Source organism: Equus quagga, chromosome 6 (assembly GCF_021613505.1).
Source record: "Equus quagga isolate Etosha38 chromosome 6, UCLA_HA_Equagga_1.0, whole genome shotgun sequence".
NCBI classification, from domain to species: domain Eukaryota; kingdom Metazoa; phylum Chordata; class Mammalia; order Perissodactyla; family Equidae; genus Equus; species Equus quagga.
In genome coordinates this window covers 80,205,962-80,224,766 of record NC_060272.1, presented here as the reverse complement: position 1 = coordinate 80,224,766, position 18,805 = coordinate 80,205,962, and the positions used below count along the sequence as shown (strand labels likewise).

At 43.0% G+C, this 18,805-nt stretch overlaps 1 pseudogene; it reads right to left on the bottom strand.

Annotated features, from left to right (window-relative positions):
• Positions 1–12,994, bottom strand: part of LOC124240746 (CCR4-NOT transcription complex subunit 4-like) — a 31,054-nt pseudogene extending 18,060 nt beyond the window's left edge.
• Between the last annotated feature and the right edge of the window lie 5,811 nt (positions 12,995–18,805).

Here is an 18,805-nt window from a genome sequence, read left to right as displayed (position 1 = left end):
ATTTGTTGTAGTATCAGGTCTCAGATTCCACCTACCACCACTAGGGTAGGATCAGGGGCTGTGTTTTCTGTTCCTGCCTCATCTTCTAGTAGTTGTGCTCGTTGGGCCACTCTGTGTTCTTATGGGCTGGCCACAACCACTTGGTGGGTTGCTTTCATGTGGGCAGGGCTGCTGTGCTTGGCAGGTAGGTTGCAGCTGGGCTTGCTGTGCTACATGGGCAGGTCATGCTCACGTGGGCATGGCTCCTGTGCTTCATAGGTAGGCCCAGCTGAGCTGCTGTGCTTGGCAGGAAGGGCTTCTTTGCACAGACTGAGCTCTCACCACTTGGTGTGGAGCATTCATGCAGGTGGGCCACCTTCTTTTGGGATGGGCTGCTGCACTAGGCAGGCAAGGCACCCTAGTGTGGGCTAGGCTGCTGCACTTGGCACGCAGGGTGCCTTCACACAGGCTGAGCTGCCATCACTCAGTGGGGAGCATTTGTGCAGGTAGTGCCGCCATGTTAGTTGGGTGCTCTTGTGGGCTGTGCTTCCCCGCCTCCACTCACAGTCACTCTGGCCACTGTGTGAGGACCAATGTCCTGTATCACTGCCACCAGAAAGGGGGAGAAGTCTGTTCCCCTAGCTCCACTGCTTCCCAGGAGTCCAGTCCACTCACCTGCAGATGGCTAGCTGCATAGATCCTCAGGCATCCTGTTGTGTTGTGTAGGGAATCCTCTGTTGGTTAATGGATGTCTGTTTAATTGTAATTTAGAGAGGAGAGACGAAGGGAAGAACTTACTCTGTCATGATGCTGACATCCAAGTAAAACTTTATTATTGTGTCCTTGCTTTACTATCCTGAGGTTCAGTCTTCTGGCAGTGTCAACAAACTTCATAAAAGATCACAATCTTGCTGTTAAGCTCTACAGACAACATTGAAATCTTGCCCAATATTTAGAAATCTCAGGCAATGACGTGTCAAAACAACATTGCTATTAGCAAACTTGTAATATAGTCTGCTGTTATCTGTGGAGGGTCAAAAAAACCTAACAATAAGAATGGACTGTGAGGGGCTGGCCCCGTGGCCGAGTGGTTAAGTTCGCGCGCTCCGCTGCAGGTGACCCAGTGTTTCGTTGGTTCGAATCCTGGGCACGGACATGGCACTGCTCATCAAACCACGCTGAGGCAGCGTCCCACATACCACAAATGGAAGGACCCACAACAAAGAATATACAACTATGTACCGGGGGGCTTTGGGGAGGAAAAGGAAAAAATAAAATCTTTTAAAAAAAAGGTATTTTAGGGCTAAAAGTGACCTTAGAGATCCCACAGCCCAACTCCTTTTTTACCTTCTTATAATTATTAAAGAATCATACTTTCATTGTAGATAATTTAGAAATATACAGAAAATATAAAGAAGGAGGAAGAGAAAATTACCCACAATCACACCACCTAGAAGAAGCAACCATTTTTTTTAACACTTTGTCATATTTCTTCTCATACCTTTAAAAACTTGATGTATTTCTTTCTTTTTTTCTCTCTACATTCCATAATTGAGATCACACTATACATAGTTTATATTCTGCATTTTTTTTTGATTAATGTTATGATAGATTACAACCTTGTGAGATTTCAGTTGTACATTTTTGTTAGTCATGTTGTGGGTACACCACTTCCCCCTTTGTGCCCTCCCCCCACCCCCCTTTTCCCTGGTAACCACCGATCAGATCTCCTTATCAATATACTAACTTCCACCTATGAGTGGAGTCATATAGAGTTCGTCTTTCTCTGACTGGCTTATTTCGCTTAACATAATACCCTCGAGGTCCATCCACGTTGCTGTGAATGGGCCAATTTTGTCTTTTTTTATGGCTGAGTAGTATTCCATTGTGTATATATACCACATCTTCTTTATCCAATCATCAGTTTCTGGGCATGTAGGTTGGTTCCATGTCTTGGCTATTGTAAATAATGCTGCGATGAACATAGGGGTGCAACGGACTCTTGAGATTTCTGATTTCAGGTTCATAGGATAGATACCAAGTAATGGGATGGCTGGGTCATAGGGTATTTCTATTTTTAACTTTTTGAGATATCTCCATACTGTTTTCCATAGTGGCTGTACCAGTTTGCATTGCCACCAACAGTGTATGAGGGTTCCTTTTTATCCACAACCTCTCCAACATTTGTCGCTCTTGGTTTTGGATGTTTTTGCCAATCTAACGGGTGTAAGGTGATATCTTAGTGTAGTTTTGATTTGCATTTCCCTGATGATTAGCGATAATGAACATCTTTTCATGTGTCTATTGGCCATATTCATATCTTCTTTTGAGAAATGTCTGTTCATGTCCTCTGCCCATTTTTTGATCGGGTTGTTTGTTTTTTTTGTTGTTAAGCTGTGTGAGTTCTTTGTATATTATGGAGATTAACCCTTTGTCGGATAAGTGGCTTGTAAATATTTTTTCCCAATTAGTGGGCTGTTTTTTTGTTTCAATCCTGTTTTCCCTTGCCTTGAAGAAGCTCTTTAGTCTGATGAAGTCCCATTTGTTTATTCTTTCTATTGTTTCCCTCAACTGAGGAGTTATAGTGTCCGAAAAGATTCTTTTGAAACTGATGTCAAAGAGTGTACTGCCTATATGCCCTTCCAAAAGACTTATTGTCTCAGGCCTAATCTTTAGGTCTTTGATCCATTTTGAGTTTATTTTGGTGTGTGGTGAAAAAGAATGGTCAATTTTCAATCTTTTGCATGTGGCTGTCCAGTTTTCCCAGCACCATTTGTTGAAGAGATTTTCTTTTCTCCATTGTAGGCCCTCTGCTCCTTTGTTGAAGATTAGCTGTCCATAGATGTGTGGTTTTATCTCTGGGCTTTCAATTCTGTTCCATTGATCTGTGGACCTGTTTTTGTACCAGTACCATGCTGTTTTGATCACTGTAGCTTTGTAGTATGTTTTGAAATTGGGGATTGTGATTCCGCCGGCTTTGTTTTTCTTGCTCAGGATTGCTTTAGCAATTCGCGGTCTTTTGTTGCCCCATATGAATTTTAGGATTGTTTGTTCAATTTCTGTGAAGAATGTTCTTGGGATTCTGATTGGGATAGCACTGAATCTGTAGATTGCTTTAGGTAGTATGGGCATTTTAACTATGTTTATTCTTCCAATCCATGTGCATGGAATGTCTTTCCATCTCTTTATGTCATCCTCAATTTCTTTCAAGAAAGTCTTGTAGTTTTCATTGTATAGATCCTTCACTTCCTTGGTTAAGTTTATCCCAAGGTATTTTATTCTTTTCGTTGCGATTGTGAATGGGATTGAGTTCTTGAGTTCTTTTTCTGTTAGTTCATTGTTAGTGTATAGAAATGCTACTGATTTATGCACGTTAATTTTATACCCTGCTACTTTGCTGTAGTTGTTGATTATTTCTAATAGTTTTTCTATGGATTCTTTGGGGTTTTCTATATATAAGATCATGTCGTCTGCAAACAGGGAGAGTTTTACTTCTTCGTTACCTATTTGGATTCCTTTTATTTCTTTTTCCTGCCGAATTGCTCTGGCCAGCACCTCCAGTACTATGTTGAATAGGAGTGGTGAAAGTGGGCACCCTTGTCTTGTTCCTGTCCTCAGAGGGATGGCTTTCAGTTTTTGTCCATTGAGTATGATGTTGGCTGTGGGTCTGTCATATATGGCCTTTATTATGTTGAGGTACTTTCCTTCTATACCCATTTTATTGAGGGTTTTTATCATAAATGGGTGTTGGATCTTGTCGAATGCTTTCTCTGCATCTATTGAGATGATCATGTGGTTTTTGTTTTTCATTTTGTTGATGTAGTGTATCACGTTGATTGACTTGCGGATGTTGAACCATCCCTGTGTCCCTGGTATAAATCCCACTTGATCATGGTGTATAATCTTTTTGATGTATTGCTGTATTCGGTTTGCCAAAATTTTGTTGAGGATTTTTGCATCTATGTTCATCAGTGATATCGGCCTGTAGTTCTCCTTCTTTGTGTTGTCCTTGTCAGGTTTGGGGATCAGAGTGATGTTGGCTTCATAAAATGTGTTAGGGAGCACTCCATCTTTCTCAATTTTCTGGAACAGTTTGAGAAGAATAGGTATTAAGTCTTCTTTGAATGTTTGGTAGAATTCTCCAGAGAAGCCGTCTGGTCCTGGACTCTTATTTTTGGGGAGGGTTTTGATTACCGTTTCTATTTCCTTACTTGTGATTGGCCTATTCAGATTCTGCATTTCTTCCTGATTCAGTTTGGGGAGATTGTAGGAGTCTAGGAATTTGTCCATTTCTTCCAGGTTGTTCAATTTGTTGGCATATAGTTTTTCATAGTATTCTCTTATGATCTCTTGTATTTCATTGGTATCTGTTGTGATTTCTCCTCTCTCATTCCTAATTTTATTTATTTGCGATTTCTCTCTTCTTTTCTTGGTGAGTCTGGCTAAAGGTTTGTCAATTTTGTTAATTCTTTCGAAGAACCAACTCTTTGTTTCATTTATCCTTTCTATTGTCTTTTTTGTTTCAATATCGTTTATTTCTGCTCTTATTTTTATTATTTCCCTCCTTTACTGACTCTGGGCTTTCTTTGTTCTTCTTTTTCTAGTTCTGTTAGGTGTCGTTTTAGGTTGCTTATGTGAGCTTTTTCTTGTTTAGTGAGGTGAGCCTGTATTGCGATGAATTTCCCTCTTAGGACTGCTTTTGCTGCATCCCAAATGATTTGCTATGTCGTGTTCTCATTTTCATTAGTCTCCAGATAAAATTTGATTTCTTCTTTAATTTCTTCAAGGATCCATTGTTTGTTCAGAAGCGTGTTGTTTAGTCTCCACATTTTTGCACCTTTCTCTGCTTTTTTCTTGTAGTTGATTTCTAGTTTCATAGCATTATGATCAGAAAAGATGCTTGATATTATTTCATCTCTCTTGTATTTATTGATGTTTGCTTTGTTTCCCAAAATATGGTCAATCCTTGAGAATGTTCCATGTGCACTTGAGAAGAATGTGTAACCTGCTGTTTTTGGATGAAGTGTTCTATATATATCTATTAAGTCCATCTGGTCTAATTTTTCATTTAATTCTATAATTTCCTTGTTGATTTTCTGTCTGGATGTTCTGTCCATTGGTGTTAATGGTGTGTTGAGGTCCCCTACTATTATTGTATTGTTGTTGATGTCTTCTTTTAGTTCTGTTAAGAGTTGCTTTACAAATTTTGGTGCTCCTGTGTTGGGTGCGTATATACTTACAAGTGTTATGTCTTCTTGGTGGAGAGTCCCTTTTATCATTATATACTGTCCCTCTTTGTCTTTCTTTATCTGTTTTGCTTTGAAATCTACCTTGTCTGATATTAGTATAGCGACACCTGCTTTCTTTTGTTCATTATTAGCTTGGAGTATTGTTCTCCATCCCTTCACTCTGAGTCTGTGTTTGTCTTTGGAGCTGAGGTGTGTTTCCTGGAGGCAGCATATTGTTGGGTCTTGTTCTTTGATCCATCCTGCCACTCTGTGTCTTTTGATTGGGGAGTTCAATCCATTTACATTTAGAGTGATTATTGAGATGTGGGGGCCTACCACTACCATTTTGTGTCTTGTTTTCCGGTTTTCTTCAATTTCCTTTGTTTCTCGTCCCATGGTTTAATCTGTTCTGATGAAGAGCTGCTACTCTCTGTTGTTGTCCTTCTACATATCTCCTCTGCTCTTGGTTTTGTAGCCCCTTTCCTTTTTTGGATTTTTCAGGAATGAGGGTTTTCCTGAGGATTTCCTGAAGAGGAGGTTTTGTGGCAATGAACTCCCTTAATTTTTGTTTATCTGGGAAAGGTTTTATTTCTCCATTGTATTTGAAGGATATTTTCACTGGGTAGAGAATTCTCGGCTGTAGATTTTTGTCCTTCAGATTTTTGAATATATCATTCCACTCTCTTCTAGCCTGTAAAGTTTCTGCTGAGAAATCTGCTGATAGCCTGATGGGGGTTCCTTTGTAGGTTAGTTTCTTTTGCCTGGCTGTCCTTAGTATTTTCTCCTTGTCGTTGACTTTTGCTAGCTTCACTACTATATGCCGTGGAGTTGGTCTTCTTGCATTGATAAAGTTTGGAGATCTATTGGCTTCTGTCACCTGAAGATCCATCTCTCTCACCAGATTTGGGAAGTTCTCAGCCATTATTTCTTTGAATAGGCTTTCTGCCCCTTTCTCCTTCTCTTCTCCCTCTGGTATACCTATAATCCTTACGTTGCATCTCCTAATTGTGTCTGATAATTCTTGGAGAGTTTCTTCATTTCTTTTTAGTCTTGCTTCTCTCTCCTCCTCTGCCTGCAGCATTTCTATATTGCCATCTTCCAAATTCCTAATTCTTTCCTCCATATTATCGGCCCTACTGTTCAGTGCATCTAGATTTTTCTTAATCTCCTCTATTGTGTTCTTCATTTCCAATATTTCTGTTTGGTTCTTCTTTATCATATCAAACTCTTTTGTGACATAGCTCCTGAACTCGTTGAGTTGTCGGTCAGAATTCTCTCTTAACTCATTGAGTATTTTAATGATGGCTGTTTTGAAGTCATCATCATTTAGGTTATATATCTCATTTTCTTTGGGATTGTTTTCTGTGTATTTGTTATTTTCCTTCTGTGCTGGAGATTTAATGTATTTTTTCATGTTGCTTGATGTTGTTGATTTGTGCCTCCGCATAGAGATAGAGTTTAGTTGCTCCTTCCACTTGTTTCTGCTGGTGTGGTGGGGGAGCAGCTGTTTATACTGCACCAACCAGGAACCCTATCCGCAGTTGCTAACTGGGCCTGGGCCCCTCCTCGTAGTCACAGTGGTCCTCTGGATTCCCTCCTCTGTCGTGGGGGCCGTCACAGGGGGGCTTCAGGCTGCTGGTGCCTACTGTTGCAGCCCACCTAGACGTGCTCCCTCCTTGGGGTCTGCAACGGTGTTATGGGCTTTTCCAGCGGCCAGGGGTGGGATCACTTATATTTGTTGCTCCATCACTGTTGGCACCCACAAAATCTCACTTGTCCACTATGGGTTGCAGGAGAGCTATTGGCATCTTCTACAGTCTGTGATTAGTTCACCTAGCTATGCTACTTTTGTCCCGGGGTCTTCCAGCCTTGTGGCTGCCGGATGGGAGCTTTCTATTAGTGCTGTGCAGAGGCTTTCCCTGAGGCTGCTGTGAGCCTGTAGGGTTTCCCCCTAGGCTACGGAGCTGGGTCGCTGGAACTCCACCCAGCCCCAGTCCTGTTCCCCAGGAACTCGGGGAGCCCTTTGCCCTGTCTCGGGGGATAGCTGGAGATCCTGATTTCAGTGGTAGCTGGTCAGCTGCTGCCCTGCCTGATATTCTCCTCTCCGGGACCCTCCTGGTATTGTGGATGCTGGGCGTGGCCCCTCCGCTAATAGCAGACAGAGAGTTTTGTCTGCTGCCTGGGCAGAACTCTGGAGCTTCCCCTCTGGGCTGCGGAGCGCACCTCTGGAGCTTCACCCAGCCCCAGTCCTCTCCAAGATCTCTGGCAATCCCTAGCCCCACGGGGCGGGCAATGGCAGCTGGAGGTCACCTCGCCCTCTGGGATTCTCTCCAGAACTTTCCTGGAGTTGTGAATGCTGGGCGTGGCCCCTCCACTAATGGCAGACAGAGAGTTTTGTCTGCTGCCCGGGCAGAACTCTGGAGCTTCCCCTCCGGGGCGTGGAGCAGGCCTCTGGAGCTTCACCCAGCCCCAGTCCACTCCGAGATCTCCAGCAATCCCTAGCCCCACCGTGCAGGCAGTGGCAGCCGGGGGACCTCCTTACCCTCAGCGATTCTCTCTGGGACCCTCCGGGCACCGTGAATACTAGGCGGGATCTCCCCGCCAATGTCGGAGAGAGACTCTCCCCGCAGGCTCAGGTGTGTAACTCTAGAGTTTCCCTCTGCGTTTAGGAGTAATTGCGGGGGGTTTAGGTAGGGTTCTGGTCACCTGTTTCCACCGTCGCTCCTCTGTTGTGTGCTCGCTCCTGCCCTAGATGTGTGTTGATCTTCTGGGGGCGTTTGTTGGAAGAAAGCCGCTTGCGGGTACTAGGCTGTTCAGTCGGGGTCGGAGAGTTTTCACCTATTTCCACATCCTCCTGGAGGAAAGTCTGTCCGCCTTCCAATGTATAGTCGCGTGGGTCTCTCAGACGTCCTGAGATGCTGTCTGGATATCCTTTGTTAAGTGATAAGTGTCCAAATAATTGTAGACTCGAAGGGGGAGAGACAAAGAGGACTACTCACGGCGCCATCTTGGATCCTCCTTCTATATTCTGCATTTTTTAACTTAACGTTATAGAGTGATCATTTAGCTTGTAATTAAAAACTTTTGAAAATAGGATTTCTAAAGATTCATGAAATGTCAACATGGCATAGAGTTATACCATATTTTTAATTGTCCTCATATTATTGGACATGTAATTTCTTTTTAAAATACCACTATAGAGCCAGCCCTGATGGTCTAGCAGTTAAAATTCAACGTGCTCCACTTTGGTGGCCTGTGTTTGGTTCCCAGTCGTGGAACCACACCACTTGTCTGTCAGTAGCCATGCTGTGGCAGTGGCTCACATAGAAGAACAAGAAGAACTATACAACTATGCACAACTAGGTACTGGGAGCTTTGTGGGGGGAAAAGGAAGAAAGAAGGAGGAAGATTAGCAATAGATGTTAGCTTAAGGTGAATCATCCTCTACCAAAAAAAAACAAAAACAAAAAACCCCAAAACAAAAATACTACTATTGGAATAAATACTTCTGTTCATAAATGTTTGTCCCCATTTTTTATTGGTTCCTTAGAAATTATCATGAAATCATTTTCCAGAAAAGCTGTAACTATTTTTACTTTCATCATTAGCACGTGAATGTCTATTTTTATGTAACCATTCTAGAATCAGAATGCTATTGTTTTTAATCTTGCCATGTTGATAAGTGAAAAATGGTATTTTGGTGTTTTAATTTGCATTTGTTCAGTTAATAGTGAAGATTAGGTTGAATATTTGCCATATATTTATTAGTGCCTTGTATTTCCTCTGTGCATTTCTTACTCAGAGTCTTCACCCGTTTTTTATATCAGGATGCTATTGTTTTTCCCGTTGCTTTGTAGGTGTTCATTGCACACTAAATACATGAACTCTTTTGAGAAACATCAAGCCAGAGTCTCTTCTGATGTCGTACATGAAAATGTGTTTTGGATGGATTAATGAGTTAAATGTAGATGTGAAAATACAAGAACACTAAAATAAAAAGATCAATGTTTAATTTCTGAATAAATAATAATATATATTTAAAAACCTCAAAGAAAAAAGATCAAATTTGACTTTATAAAAAATTTTAAATTTCTGTACATTTATTCATGTATTCTTCCAATAAAAATTAAAAGGAAAATCAAAAATATTAAAAATAATTTTCATTATTTCCATAATAGCCTGCTTATTTTAATCCCAGAATTTATCATATTAATAAAACAAAACTGTCTATGTGTTTGTCTTCCCCATGGTGTGAACTCCTTAATACAGGACTGGGTGTTAGTTTGTTTCCTTGCACAATGCCTGGCGCTAGTAAGCGTTCAATGCAGGTTTGTTGAAGGAAGGAAAGAAGGGAAGAGGGAGGGGGAGGACAGAGGAGGGGAGGAGAGAGGCAGAGAAGAGGGAGGAGGGCAGAGGGATGGGAGAAGAACGAATCTTTTTCCAAGGAAAAGGAGGAGGTCCGCTGAGGGTTGAACAAGGGCTATCAGCAAACAGTCTTCCTATGGCTGAGCGCAGCAGGGCATCCTCTCTTTATTGAGGGAGGGGCTGTGCAAAGAGCACTTTGACCAGGAGAGGTTGACCTAAGTCAAACAAAGAGCACTTTACTCCTCTGGCCATCAGAAAGAGGACACAGGTTCTTCAACCAGAGAAGACAGTGGGCTGAGTTGATCCTGAGGTGAGTGTCTGAGACGCAGACCTAGAAGAGACCTCAAGTGTCGTATAGAGACTGCAGTGGCCACTGCCCTCAGCCTTGCTTGTTGTTCACATGAACTGACCCTTCACTGGTGCGCAGCGGTCCTGGCAGGGAAAGCGCTACAGCTGGAGAAGGAAAAGTGAACAACATGGAGGGCTGGCCCCATAGCTGAGTGGTTAAGTTCGCACGCTCTGCTACAGCCTCTCAGGGTCTCACCAGTTCAGACCCTGGGCACAGACCTAGCACTGCTCATCACACCATCCTGAGGTGGCGTCCCACACAGCAGAACTAGAAGGACTTACAACTAGAACATACAGCTGTGTACTGGGGGCCCTCGGGGAGAAGAAAAACAAGTGAACAACATGGGCCGGAGGGTGCAGGTCTTCTGGATAAAGCTTCCCTGCCTCCAGAGCCCCTGATGCAGAAGTAACAGTGACTGCCCCTTTGCATGCAAGCCGGGTACAACTATTTCACTCCCCATCTATTTGCATGACAAGACGAATTTACATTGAAAATTAGCCAGGTGGTTGTTATTGAATACAGTATTCTGATTTGTAAGGTTGAGGAGGCTGTGAAGATTGCAATAAGACTACCAATGGAGTAAAAATAGGTTAAAGATAATGAAGCGGCCACTTTGGAGAACAGTTGGGCAGTTTCTTAGATAGCTAAACATAAATTTGCTGTGTGACACAGCAATTTCACTCCTAGGCATCTACCCAGGAGAGATGAAAACATAACTCTACATAATTCCATGCAAATATTCATAGCAGCATTATGCATAATAGCCAAAAAGCAGAAAAAAAAACAAATATCCATCAGCTGGTGAATGGACAAAACGTATTACATCTATATGATAGAAATGGCAAGCAATAGGATATATTGGAGTATATGTGGAAGCCATTTGGTGTAAAACTGATTTGGCCTAATCTTGTTTTTTTTCCAAAAGCGTCTGACCTGGCCATCGGGCATGCATTGTATATCTACGTTAAGCATTTCCTATGTCCCAAAGACAAGAACAAATGCCCTTAAGATAAAGATGCAACGTCCCCCACATTGGCATCTCCTTAAGGATAAGCATGTCTCCCTAGGCTAGGAATTGCTTGCTGTGCTCACCCGTGACCACCCAGCTGGAGACACCAAACCTGCTTCCTGCAATGCTCACCCAGACAGCGGACCTACTACCTGCTGTGTCCATCAATCACGGTGCCGACAGGGCAATCTTGCGACTATTGTAAAAAGGACATTTCAATCATGTGTGATACACGCTCTTTGACAGTATATAACCACTCTGTACACCCCCACTTCTTTGGAGTCCTTTGTAGAAGGACTCTCCCGGGCTATATGGACCTCACATTTGGCTCATCATAAACTCACCCCAATTTTGATTTATAGATTGGTTATGGATTATTTGCCTCAGACACATACAATGGAATACTATTCAGCAGAAAAAGGAATGAAATACTGAGACATGCTACATAATGAACGAACCCCAAAAACATTATGTTAAGTAAAAGAAGCCAGACACAAAAGGTCACGTATTGTATGATTCTATTTAAACATCCAGAAAGGGTGAATGTATGGAGACAGAAAGTAGGTTAGTGGTTTCCTGGGGTTTGGGGCTGGGGGATGGTAAATGGGCATAGAGGATTTTATTAAGAGAATGAAAATACCCTAAATCTGGATTATGGTGATGGTTGCACACCTAGAAAAACTTACTTAAAAGTATTGAATAGTATATTTTTTAATTTTTATTAAAAAAATTTTCTTTTTCCACAGGAGAATATTCGCCCTAAGCTAACATCTGTTGCCAATCTTCCTTCCTTTTTTTTTCTTTCTTCCTTGCTCCCGACCCCCCACCAAATCCCCAGTACATAGTTGTGCATAGTTGTAAGTTCTTCCGGTTCTTCCACGTGAGCCGCCACCACATGAGTACTGACGGACAAGTGATGTGGTTCCATGCCTGGGAACTGAACCCCGGCCGCTGAAGCGGGCTGCACAGAACCTTTAGCCACTAGGCCATCAGGGCTGGCTCTGAATGGTAGATTTTTAAGTGTGAATTTTATGACATGTGAATTATATAAATTATACCTCAATAAAGTTTTTAAAAAAGTAAATAGGATAAATAAAAACTAAAAAAAAGAATTGCTGATTTCTCCTTTAATACATAAAATATTAACTTGATAAGCTTGCCCCTTGCACAATTTTAACCAAATTTCGTTAAGGATAGAGACTTCATGTTCTGAAAGCTTTGAGAGAGCCTGAACACACTTCAGTGAATGACGTTTTTGTTATTTTGGGTAATAGAAAAGAATGTCACTTTAGGAAAGTCTAAAGCTTAGCTCTTAGGAGACTGTAGTTTTGGAAGCTCTTCTTTTAATTCTTGTGACTTAAGAGTCAAATTAAATGCCAGATAAGTATAACGAAAATGCTGCTTGCCTCTGAAGGTCGTTTAGAGTTTGTAGATGCTGAGAATGTGGTCAATGGTGAACTCTGCCTAGCCTTAACTGACAGAATGCACTTTTGAGTGGGACCTTGAGCAGGGGCCAAGGAGCTGGTCACCACCCACAGCTAGCACAGTCAACCACTCCAGCTCCTGAACCATCTGCAGAGAGGCCTGTCCCTCAGCATGGCCCATGGCAGGCAGGAAGGAGAGCAACATATCTGCCTTTTCCTAAATCTCAGTGGTCAAAGGTCCACCCCACAGGCTGCAGTTTCCCTGCACTTCTGGGTTCTCAAATGTGGGGCCTGAGGTCCTGGGGTGCCGGTATGAGGCGATTGCCATTGGTGGTGCCACACGGAGCTGGTGGAGTCCACACACAGCTGGTCTCTGCATGGCAGTGGGCTGGGAGATGCATCCAAGGGTGCCAGAGATGGTGAGGAGAAAGACGTGGTGCGGCGGGTAAGGTGTCTCATCCAGGCACCAACACAAGTGGGAGATGTTAAGCCTTCAAAATGGAGGTTGATGAGAAGACCAGTACACATTACCCGGTTCTGCATCATCGTGCGGTGCCCAGCCAGGGCCTCGAAAAGTACGGAACTGCTTCCACGGAGTGTCCATGTTCTGTGGCGTTTCCAACGCTCGTCCATGGCACATTGCACTAGTCCACCGGGTCTCAAACTTTTTGAGCTCAGGATTCCTTTACATTCTTAAAAATTATTAAAGATCCCAAAGAACTTTGTGTGTGTGTGAGTGGGGGAGTAGAAAGGGTTATATCTATCAAATTTTTCACACTACAAATTAAAACTAAGAAATTTAAAATACATTTATTCATTAATTGAAAAATAACAATAAAACCACTACATGTTAACATAAATAACATGTTTTATGCAAAATAACTCTCTTTTCCAAAACAAAAGTTATGGTGATAGGATGAACAGTGTTGTTTTATATTTTGCAAATCTCTTGAACATCTGGTTTAATAGAAGACAGCTGGATTCTTGTCTGCTTCCACATTCTGTTGTGATATGTTGTTCTGGTTGAAGCAGGTGGAGAAAGTCCAGCCTCTCCCAGATGTGGATTTGGAAAAGGGGGTCTCGTGGACCCTCTGAGGTCCCTGTGGACCACACTGCTGCTCTGGTCTAAGTTGTAATTTTTTGCAATCATGAACAATACTCTAGCAGTAACCTGTACTGTTTGCACTCAACAGAGACTGGAGAGAAACTCTGTTTGGAAAGGGTTTCCTAGGAGTTGCGATAAACCACAGGACTCATTTGAACATTTTTATTACTTTGAAAAATACTTCTGCTATACAAGTCTGTTCCTTTTTTAAACCAAAGGCATTGACCTCATTAAACAGCCGTGTTGCACAGCGCTGTCCACAAGGTGGCTCCTAGCCCAGCCTCTTCTAGATGGACCCTTTCCAGGGCCCTTCATTCCTGAATGGCCCCTGAGCTGCTGAAGTCACTAAGGATAAGTTGCTTTGCTTTGTTCAACACAAGAAAAGAGTCAGCTGGGTAAGGAGAGGATTAATTCCAGGAAAAGGGAAGTTAGGGAAGATTAGAACTATGTTTTAACATGGGGAGTTGTTAAAAAAATTCCAACAATGTTGTTCTAAATGTTGGAAGCAGTACGATCTGGCACTCTTACCAGAGAATGTGGCTTTCTCTGCTTACTGCTTTCAACTGACATGCTTACTTTCTGCATTACTATCTCTACTAAGATGATTCTCTCCCAAAGAAAGGCACTATACTAGAAACCGTGTGTGATAAAAACATGGTGGCAGGGGCCAGCCCAGTGTTGCAGCGGTTAAGTGCACACGTTCCGCTTCGGTGGCCCGGGGTTTGCCAGTTCGGATCCTGGGTACAGACATGGCACCGCTTGGCAAGCCATGCTGTGGCAGGCATCCCACATATAAAGTAGAGGAAGATGGGCACAGATGTTAGCTCAGGGCCAGTCTTCCTCAGCAAAAAGAGGAGGATTAGCAGCAGTTAGCTCAGGGCTAATCTTCCGAAAAAAACCAAAAACCAAAAAGCAAAAAAAGAAACAAAAAACACGTGGGGGCAGTGGGGTGAGCCACTCCATCTGAGAGACAAGAAGCTGAAGTTCTTGTTTTCACTCACTGTGACTTGCGGAATGGGTTATTTATATTCCCTCAGTCTGAGTTATCCATCTCATCTATAAAGTAGGTTAATAATACCTTATCTGCCCGAAGGGTTGGTTCCAAACCAGATTATCTCTGGAGCTCCTTGCTAGCTTTGAGATGTATGAATCTATGATTCAGTTTGAGTCTGGTAGATTCTTTGGTTGCAAGCAACAGAAACTAACTTTGGCAAACCTTACCCAGTTTTCTCAACAAGACTCATCAGGCCCTTCTTGGTCCAGCCCCTGCCTATGTCTCCGTCCTTAAATCTCCTTCAGGCACTATAAAGCTCCAGCGATGCTGCAACATACTCCCACCCTCCCGTTGTGCTCCCCTTATCTAGTCATCTCCTATTTGTCATAAGTCTCAGTGCAGGCATCACTTCCTCTGGGCTGCCTTCTCTGTCCTTTCCAGGCTGGCTCAGGTACTCTATCAGGTGAGCCCACAGCACCCTGTACTTCCCTGTCATACCTTTTAGACTATTGCATTATAATTTTCTAAATGCTTTACTCCACTAGGAGTCCTAGGAGGCAAAAATATGTCTGTCTTCTTCGTGAGTATCCTCAGTACACAGCACAGTTTCTGGCACATAGAATGTACACTCAGAAAAACGCACTGAGTGAATGAAGGAGAGAAGGAAGGAAGGAAAGCAGGGAGGATGTATCCCCTAGGATAGTGTCAATCACATAGTAGGTGTTCATTAAACACTTGTTGAACTGAACTGAAAACACTGAGATCCTAACAGGATATCTAAAACCTAATAAAATAAAGACACTAACAGAGTTTTGATATGGGGATGACTTGCCTCGTATCACAGAACTAATAAGTGGCAGATCTAAGATTTGAACTAAAAAATCCTGGTTCCAACACCTTTCATAATAATTTTGTTTAGAAAAGGGAAGTCCTTTTTTCTTCACACAGGCACAGCCTTAATGACTTGCCTCTCGGGATACACAGTTAAGCACAGACTGCTCACTAGAGATCAACCCTCAGGAGAAGATGGAAAGACACACGGAGAGACTGAGGCAGGATGGCCGAATAATTGGATGCTAACAGGATGGAAGTGAGGAGGGAGGGGACTTTCATGGGAGTGTGGTCAGAACAGGCACTGCCTGATTTGACAAGATGAGATCAACAGCCCAAGGTCCCTTACGTGAACATAAAGTGCACTCTCGCCAAGCACATCCTCCATGTTGGCTCGCTCCCGCCCTCCTCTGGCCATGAAGGCTGGGGAGTCACAGCGGTCACAGAGGCCTCCACTCAGATCTTCCCCTCATGGGCTCCCGCACACATATGGTGTGCAGCTTCTGAAGAGGCCTGGTGGTGGAACAGGGCAACTCGAAAAGACAAAACCCTTCAGTGTTAGATGTCAGAAACCGGCAACACTGACACAGGATTCTGGTGGCTGAGCTCACCCCACTGAAGTCTTCTGATGACAGTGGCCACGAGCAGGTGACCATGACTCCTCCTCCACAGACCTGCATCCCCCAGAAGGTTATTTATGTATTTTATTTCTAATTGTGGTAAAACACACATAACACAAAATTCACCATCTTAGCCTGTTCTTTCTGCTGGGAAAGATTCGCCCTGAGCCAACATCTGTTGCCAATCTTCCTCTTTTTTTTTTTTCCTCCCCACATAGTGGTGTATTCAAGCTGGAAGTCCTTCTAGTTCTTCTATCTGAGCCAATGCCACATCATGGCTACTGATAGACGAATGGTGTGAACGCTGAACTTTAACCTCTAGACCATTGGGGTTGGCTCCATCTTAGCCATTATTAAATGTCCAGTTCAGTAGTGTTAAGTACACTCATGTTGTTTTGAAGCCATCATCACTATCCATCCCCAGAACTTTTCGTCTTCCCAAACTGAAACTCTGTGCCCAGTAAATGACAACTCCTCATTTCCCCCCACGTCCCTCAGCCCTGGCAACCACCATTCTACTTTCTGTCTCTATGATTCTGTCTACTCTAGGTACCTCACATCAGTGGAACCACAGAGTATTTGTCTTTTTGTGACTGGCTTCTTTCACTTAGCATAATGTCTTCCAGATCCATTCTGTTGTAGCACATGTCAGAATTTCCTCCCTTTTTAAGGCTGAATAATATTCCATTGTACATGGGTACCACGTTCTATTGATCCATTTATCATTGATGGACATTGGAGTTGCTTCCACCCTTTGGCTAGTGTGAATAATGCTGCTATGAACAGAGGAGTTATATTAGTGAGGGTTCTCCAGAGAAATGGAACCAATAATATATCTATATCATCTATAGTTATATCTATTTGTATATAAGACAGAGATTTATTCTGAGGATTGGCTTACATGAGCATGGAGAAAGTCCCATGAGCTGTTGTCTGCAAGCTGGAGACCTAGGAAAGCTGGTGGTGTAATTCAGTCTGAGTCTGAAGGCCTGGGAATCGGGGGAGCCCATGGTGTAAATCCAAGGGCAGGAGAAGATGGAATGAGATATTCCAGCTCAAGCAGTGGGGCAGGAAAAAAGGGGCAAATTCCTCCTTCTTGCACCTTCCATCCTATTTGGCCCTCAATGGATTGGCTGATGCCCGCCCACATTGGGGAGCGTGATCTGCTTTCCTGAGTCTACCGATTCACAGGCTAATTTTGTCCCCAAAACACCTTCATAGACATACTCAGAAATTAGGGTTAATCTGGGCACCTTGTGGCCAGTCAAGCTGACACATAAAATTAACCATCATAGGGTTATTTTGAAGAAGATTGCATTTCCCTTTTCTGAACAACATTTTTGACAAGGACGTGGACATCTGAAGATTTGCTCAGAGCACAGCGGGGCCACGTGCTAGCTTTGTGAGGCAAGTCTCCCGGTCCTCACTGTCCTCAGCTGTAAAGTGCATTGCCAACATTTGCCATCTTCCAGGTTTGTGGCAAATATTGAATGAGATCACGGGCATGAGAACATTTGTAAGCTGAGAAACATCATCCAGTGTAAACTGTTACCTTTTTTGTGACCAACCAAATGTATGGCCTTGTGATGGTTCATTCATGGTAGAGGGCAGACTTGGAGAAGGTTCCTGCAGTAAAAACTGAGCAACCGTTCTGTCAGGTTAACAGCTAAAAAGTAGTTTTCTCTATTTTCTGTAGACATTTAAGTAATTTTTAAACAAATATTCCAACTACTCAGCCATAAAAAAGGATGAAATCGTCCCATTCACAACATGGATGAAGCTTGAGGGTATTATGTCAAGCAAAACAAGCCAGATAGAGAAAGACAAACTCTGTCTGACTCCACTTGTATGTGGAAGCTAAACAAACACGTGGACAAAGAGAACAGATTAGTGGTAACCGGGGGAAGGGAGTGGGCGGTGCACCTACAACACGACTGACAATAATGTGCACCTGAAATTTCACAAGGTTGTAAACTATCACAACCTCAATTAAAAAAAAAAAAAAGAAAAACCACATCTTTACCACAATAAAAGAATCTCAAAGTTAATAAAAAAAGAAGATTCCATAAAATTCACTTCCCAGGTGTGTTTATTTCTACCCAAGCTCGTTCAGACCCTCTGCCACGTTCCCAGGACCCTGAGCTGTAGATTGCTCACTGTAAAAAGGGCTTATCGCATGGAAGTCCTTTCAGAATCGCACGAGCATGTCACAGAACTTTATAACAAAAACTTTGGAAATCTACAATAGCTCTAGAAATAACCTGCTCCTTCTCTGTCCTTCTACAGATGAGCACACTGAGAGGGGAGTAGCTATGTGCCTTACCCAAGGTAACGTGAATCACTAGCACTTTAAAAGGGTAACAAGAAGCTGGACAGTTGGCTGAGCGCTTTACCTGCAGTGTGTCAGTTAATCTTTAGCAATAGGATCTCTGAACTAGGTACGAGTATTATCTCCATTCTACAGATAACAGAACTGAGACTCAGAGAGATTAAGGTCATATTTAATTAGGGCTGGACCCCTCCTTCTGACTCCAGGGTGGAAAAATGATGAACAAGTACTAATTTTCATTCATTTATTCCGCAAACACTTTTCAAGCGCCCACTATACTTGTGCTACTGCTACTACACTGTGCTCGGGCCCAGCGCTACAAGAGAACCGGAACTTGACCTCGGCCTCCAAGGAACCCAGGAGGAGCCGCCGGCTTGTAAACAAATCATTACTACACAGCGTGGCGAGAGGTTTGTGCCAAGTGCTGTGGACCCTGGAGGAGGGAACAGACATCTGAGGAGCCGACGGGGTAGGTTTCATCTCGGAGACAGCACTTGAGCTGGGTGTCCCGGGCATACAGTAGTTTCCAGGGTGAAAACTGGGAGGGAACAGCATTTCAGGTGAAGGAAACG